The sequence below is a fragment of the Arachis ipaensis genome, chromosome B01, assembly GCF_000816755.2.
Source record: "Arachis ipaensis cultivar K30076 chromosome B01, Araip1.1, whole genome shotgun sequence".
NCBI classification, from domain to species: domain Eukaryota; kingdom Viridiplantae; phylum Streptophyta; class Magnoliopsida; order Fabales; family Fabaceae; genus Arachis; species Arachis ipaensis.
The window spans coordinates 21564219-21569665 of NC_029785.2; positions in this window are offsets into that span (position 1 = coordinate 21564219).

Sequence of the window (5447 nt, forward strand, 5' to 3'; positions counted from 1 at the left end):
TGTTGGAAAGTAGACATCCAGGGCTTTCCAGCAATATATAATAGTCCATATTTTGGCCAAGAATTGACGACGTAAACTGGCGTTCAACGCCAGCTTTCTACCCAAATCTGGCGTCCAGTGCCAGAAAAGGATCTAGTTGTATCGAAGTTGTGACAAATTATGAATGTGTAATCACGATTACGCGTACCAAGTAGCTCACGTGCCAGGAATACTTTGAGCCTGGACATCACAATTTTGTGCACCAGCTCACCTTCTTTCCCTTTTTCGTGAAGCTTGGCTAGGGAACAAGGGAGCAAAGCCAGCGCTAAAAGGATGCAACGTAGCGCTCGAAGAGGGGGCACCAAGGGAGCTGAGCGCGCATCAAGACAAGGAGGAGTAGCGCTCAAAAATTCGAGCGTAGCGCTCCCTTTTGCCAACATTTTCGTGCCTCTAAGCCAAGGAAGGCAAGTAACCAAGGCAGCATTCACAATTTGAACGTAGCGTTCAAAGAGTGAACACTATGGACAAAGAGCTATGGGCAAAGAGGCTTGGCACATGACAAGGCTAAGTGAATGTATCGTTCACAAGACCAAACGGAGTGCTCCCCTGCGAGCTGACCCATGCCTCCAACCCAACTTCAACCAAAGCTAATCGGACCCATCCCTCTTCAAATCCATTTTTCATTCAAGGCCAACTTTGAAAAGCCCACTCCAAGCTTTGAAGAATAGAAAGTGTATAAATAGGAGTTAATTCAATTTGTAAAGAGGACATTTAGCTCATTTTTTACTTTTTCACTTTTAATTTTCATTTGTTTTGAAATTGGATTTAGAATTTGGATCTGAGTTTTCTTTCTGCATTTTCTTTCTTCTGCAACTTCTATTTTCTGTTCTTGGATTTTGAATTGAGATTGAAGAGCTCCATTGATTCAAAATCTGAGAATCATCTTTTACTCTTCTTCTCAATTGTTCTAAGAATTGGATCTTAATTTTCTCTTCTGTTTTCATTTTTATTTCATCTGCAATTTTCCTTTCTGCTTGATCAAGGGAGCAATTGAGATCTAGATCTGATTGCTAGTATCATTGGTCTTCTTTGATCTTCAATTTCTCTTTTAGGATTTCATAATTGATTCAAGTTTTCTTGCTATTTTGTTTCTTGAAGCAATTTTCCATTTCTGTTCATGCTGTTGAGATCCAAATCTGAATTCTTACATCTCATAGCTCTCTGATTTACTTTAACTTGCGTTTTCTAGTTCAATTCTAAATCTCAGTACCCAAATCCTTTTGTTCTTCAAGCAATTTACATTTCTCAGCAATTTAGATTCAGCAATTTACATTTCTTGCACTTTAAGTTTCTGCAATTTACTTTTCTTGCAATCTAAGTTTCAGCCCTTTTACTTTCTTGCACTTTAAGTTTCTGTAATTTATCTCTTCTGTACTTTACTTTTTTGCTCAATTTACCTTCTGCACTCTTATTTACTTGCAATTTAGCTTCTGTCAATCAAAATCACTCAAATCATCAAACATTTGCTTAACTAAATTCATCACCTAACTAAAATTGCTCAATCCATCAATCCATGTGGGATCGACCTCACTCTTGTGAGTTATTACTACTTGATGCGACCTGGTACACTTGCCGGTGAATTTGTGTAGAATCATTTTTTCCCATCCAGTTTTTGGCACCGTTGTCGGGGATTGATTTTGATTGACAATGATTAAGTAAGGTGATAGTCTAGATTAAGCATTTTCTTTTTATTTTTACTAAGCACACTAACTGTTTGAATTTTTGCTTAAGCTAACCTTAACATAACTCTAGCAATAGAGTAGATTGTGTTTCTTGGCTTCTGGTTTTGTGTGTATGAGAGAAGCAAGGAGAGAGGTCTCTACCTCTGATGACATTGATGAGAGAACTCTTCGAAGAATAAGAAGAGAAGCCAGAGGAAAGGGAGTCATTGGTGAAGAGGAATCAGAGGAAAAGATTCAAGGGATGGAGGTGAATGCCCCAAATCCACAAGAGGGAGTGGCTAATAATGGCCAGCCTCAAAGGAGGGTTCTAGCCTCCTATACTTTTCCTAATCCAAGGCATTATGGGAGTAGCATCCTTACTCCAAATGTCAATGCAAACAACTTTGAATTGAAGCCTCAACTCATCACATTGGTGCAAAACAACTGTTCTTATGGAGGAGGCCCTTTGGAGGATCCAAACCAGCATCTATCTACCTTTTTGAGGATATGTAGCACAGTGAAAACCAATGGTGTTCATCCTGACATTTACAAGTTGTTGTTGTTTTCATTTTCCCTGAGAGATAAAGCTGCTCAAAGGTTGGAGGCATTTCCAAGAGAAAGCATTAACAATTGGGAGGATCTAGTGAGCAAGTTCCTAGCCAAGTTCTATCCTCCCTAAAGGATCATCAGACTCAAAACAGAGGTCCAAACATTCACTCAGATGGATGGAGAGTCATTATATAATGCCTGGGAAAGATAGAAAGCTCTACTCAGGAAGTGCCCACCAGAGATGTTCAATGAATGGGATAAACTTCAAAACTTCTATGAAGGATTGACATTGAGAGCTCAAGAGGCACTTGACTACTCAGCAGGAGGTTCATTACAACTCATGAAGACAGCTGAGGAGGCTCAGAACCTCATTGACACTATAACAAACAACCAATACTTCTATGGTCACCAAAGGCAACGCCAACCAGCTCAAAAGAAGGGTGTATTGGAGCTGGAAGGTATGGATACCATCTTAGCTCAAAACAAGGTAATGCATCAACAGATTCAACAACAGATGGAGATGATGGCCAAGAGGATTGATGGACTTCAAGTTGCAGAAGTGAATACTCCCAATCAACCATCATGGGGGCAAAATGAGGAACTCTATAAAGAGCAACAATAAGAACAAGTCAATTATATGCACAACCAAGGAGTTAATTAGAATGAATTCCATGGAGATACCTACAACTCATCCTGGAGAAACCACCCTAATTTGAGGTGGGGAGACAATCACAATCAAAACCAACAGCCTTGGCAGAGAAACTCAAACAAAAACAACTCCAGAAACACAAACCATCAAAACCATTAAAACACTAACCAAAGCCAATACAAAAAACCACAAAACAATTAACCTCAATCCAACTACTATCCATCCAACAACCCATCCAATACCCAAAATAACTATCATTCACCCTCAACATCCCATAATCAACCACAACCACCCCAAGAATCTCAAAGGATCTCCAACTTGGAGATACTAATAGAAAAGATGATGAAACATCAAGAGCTAACCAGCAAGAACCATGAAGCTTAAATGAGGAATTTGGAAAGGCAGATTGGCCAATTGTCTAAGCAAACTGTGGCTGAAAGAGCACCCAATGCATTGCCAAGTGACACCATTCCCAACCCCAAGGAAGAATGCAAGGTAATCCAATTAAGGAGTGGAAGAACTTTGGTGAATGACAAAGAAGCCGCCAATAGAGGATGACAAGACCAGAAGTAAAGAGCAAGTGACAATTGAAGGAAAGAACCAAGAGAAGCTCGAGGAGAAAGAGGAACCTCAAGCTTCAAAGAAAAGAAAGGAAGTCATGGAGGAACAGTCACAAGAACAGAGGAAGATAGTGAAGTGGTATGCGAAATTGTTACTCTGAGGTTGTAAAATTTGTTGTTCGTTCTCTCCCTGGTAATGGCGCCAACAAACTGGTGCACAATACCATGGTCCAAGCATAACTTCACAACTTCGCACAACTAACCAGCAAGTGCACTGGGTCGTCCAAGTAATAAAACCTTACGTGAGTAAGGGTCGATCCCACGGAGATTGTTGGTATGAAGCAAGCTATGGTCACCTTGTAAATCTCAGTCAGGCGGATATCAAATGGTTATGGAGTTTTCGAATAATAATAAATAAATAAAAAAGATAGAAATACTTATGTAATTCATTGGTTAGAATTTCAGATAAGCATATAGAGATGCGTTTGTTCTTCTGAACTTTTGCTTTCCTGCTGTCTTCATCCAATCAATCCTACTCCTTTCCATGGCTGGCTTTATGTAAGGGCATCACCGTTGTCAATGGCTACATCTCATCCTCTCTGTGAAAATGGTCCGATGTGCTGTCACTGCATGGCTAATCATCTGGAGGCATCACCGTTGTCAATGGTTACATCCCATCCTCTCTGTGAAAATGGTCCGATGCGCTGTCATTGCATGGCTAATTATCTGGAGGTTCTCGATCATACTGGAATAGGATTTACTATCCTTTTGTGTCTGTCACTACGCGCAGCACTCGCGAGTTTGAAGTTCGTCATAGTCATTCAATCCCTGAATCCTACTCGGAATACCACATACAAGGTTTAGACTTTCCAGATTCTCATGAATGTCGCCATCAATCTAGCTTATACCACGAAGATTCTGATTAAGAGATCCAAGAGATACTCATTCAATCTAAGGTAGAACGGAAGTGGTTGTCAGGCACGCGTTCATAGGGAATGATGATGATTGTCACGTTCATCACATTCATGTTGAAGTGCGAATGAATATCTTAGAAGCGGAATAAGTTGAATTGAATAGAAAAACAGTAGTACTTTGCATTAATTCGTGAGGAACAGCAGAGCTCCAAACCTTAATCTATGGTGTGTAAAAACTCTACCGTTTGAAAATACATAAGTGAAAGGTTCAGGCATGGCCGAATGGCCAGCCCCCATGATCTAAGAACTATACGTCCCAAGATCGATCCGAAGATCCTAAGATGTCTAATACAATAGTAAAAAGTCCTATTTATACTAAACTAGTTACTAGGGTTTACAGAAGTAAGTAATTGATGCATAAATCCACTTCCGAGGCCCACTTGGTGTGTGCTTGGGCTGAGCTTGAAGTTTACACGTGCAGAGGCTTCTTCTGAAGTTGAACGCCAAGTTGTAACGTGTTTTTTGCGTTCAACTCTGGTTCGTGACGTGTTTCTGGCGTTTAACTCCAGACTGCAGCGTAGAACTGGCGTTCAACGCCCTTTTGCGTTATCTAAACTCGGCCAAACTATGGACTATTATATATTGCTAGAAAGCACTGGATGTCTACTTTTTAAAGCAATTGGAAGCGCGCCATTTTGAGTTCTGTAGCTCCAGAAAATCCACTTTGAGTGCAGGGAGGTCAGAATCCAACAGCATCAGCAGTCCTTCTTCAACCTCTGAATCTTATTTTTGCTCAAGTCCCTCAATTTCAGCCAGAAAATAACTGAAATCACAGAAAAACACACAAACTCATAGTAAAGTCTAGAAATGTGAATTTAACATAAAAACTAATAAAAACATCCCTAAAAGTAACTAGATCCTACTAAAAACATACTAAAAACAATGCCAAAAAGCGTATAAATTATCCGCTCATCACAACACCAAACTTAAATTGTTGCTTGTCCCCAAGCAACTGAAAATCAAATAGGATAAAAAGAAGAGAATATACTACAAATTCCAAACTATCAATGAAACA